Source organism: Pyxicephalus adspersus, chromosome 8 (assembly GCF_032062135.1).
Source record: "Pyxicephalus adspersus chromosome 8, UCB_Pads_2.0, whole genome shotgun sequence".
In the NCBI taxonomy this organism is placed as follows: Eukaryota; Metazoa; Chordata; class Amphibia; order Anura; family Pyxicephalidae; genus Pyxicephalus; species Pyxicephalus adspersus.
Genome location: NC_092865.1, coordinates 62,054,154 through 62,055,506, shown reverse-complemented (window position 1 = coordinate 62,055,506; position 1,353 = coordinate 62,054,154). Strand labels below are relative to the sequence as shown.

Here is a 1,353-nt window from a genome sequence, read left to right as displayed (position 1 = left end):
TTGCTTTTTTTCTTAAGCTAAACAATCAACTTTTAAAGTAGAATTTCCAATAACTTTAATTCCTCACCTACAGTACTTATGAAATATATTTAAGCTTTGTTATTTGTACAGGGATTGTTTTTGTTAATTCCAGATCATTTTAAAGTGTATCTGTGACCACAACCAACTATACCTAGTATGTTTCATAAGAGTCATTTCAAAGCTTGCTAATGTGCTGGGTTTCCCCCCTTTTCCCCAATCCACAGACTTAACAAGCACCTTCCCTTTAGTCAGTACAGCAAATCACACAACATTTCATGCTTGCTGCTACATCAACATTATGTGTTTTGTCTCTTCCCTGAGGCCTCTCTCTCTCTCTCTACTAAAATTAAAACCATAGATACCAATAAATGTAAATAAGAATTTATTACAACAGAAAGTGTGTGGTTTTGTGATTTTGAGTTTAGCGCTAAAATAAAATGGTGGGTGGGAAAAAGAACACATTTAAGCCTTGTACATATGCTACATCTTTTTGACTAAAATGAAAATCTAGCCTTAGTACAGTTGTAGAGCTGTAGCTGAAGCTGGAAACAATTACTAATAACCTTCACTTCCCGTGACAACAGTTGTGTGTAGGAGGCCTAAAAGTCTGCAATCTTCCCTCTACAGCTAACTGGCTGCTTTATTGCTGTTCACGAGATAAAGTAGAACTTTGTACAACAGTGCTCCTCCAGTTTATCATGGTCATTCTGTCTGGAGGAACGTTTGTTGCTTTAAAGGAGTTAACAAAGGAATGTCTGTGGGTAGGGATGTTTTGGAAATGAAAAATCTAAACAAGAAAGAGAAGAAAGAAGATGATGGTGGTGCTCATGATGGAATTGAGACAGGTGAGAATACATAAGCAGTTTGCTCCCCTGACCCTTTAGGCTAGGCGCACCACCCAGCTGTTATTGAGTGCCAATACTCAACATTTGGGGCATAATACAAAGACTATGGAAAGAGGACATACTAGGGAGGTGGACATTTTAAAAATTGAAGTATAAGGCTAAGGAAACAACTGGAGCACTAAATTTATCATGTGTTGCTCTGTCTATTTTTTAAATTACCTGCCTGAAGCTTCTGCATACACAGCTGAAAAACAAATCTGGGGAGAATACTGCACAGGGGTTAGTTCTGCTTCAAGCTCAGTATATGGTTTGGAAATGTTCTATCATTTTCACATAACTGTCAAACCAAATCAATTTTTGAGGAGAAGGTTCCCATGCCATTCAAAACTTAAAAAAAAAAAAAAAAAAAAAAGAAGAGAATAAATTTAAGAGAATTCAGTTTTTGCTCTATATAAATCAAATGTACTCACAGCTTATATGGCATAAA

At 36.2% G+C, this 1,353-nt stretch overlaps 1 protein-coding gene across 8 annotated transcripts in view; it reads right to left on the bottom strand.

The window, feature by feature from the left end:
- Window positions 1-1,347, bottom strand: part of LOC140337256 (protein TASOR-like) — a 22,089-nt gene extending 20,742 nt beyond the window's left edge. For 6 of the 8 annotated variants that reach the window (XM_072420902.1, XM_072420906.1, XM_072420905.1 and 3 more), the window contains exon 1: window positions 1,337-1,347. The gene's annotated coding sequence lies outside the window, so the exon portion shown is untranslated. Of the gene's footprint in view, window positions 1-1,085; window positions 1,288-1,336 lie in introns of those variants that run through there. The other 2 variants (XM_072420903.1, XM_072420909.1) reach the window with 2 other exon arrangements.
- Window positions 1,348-1,353: the final 6 nt, after the last annotated feature.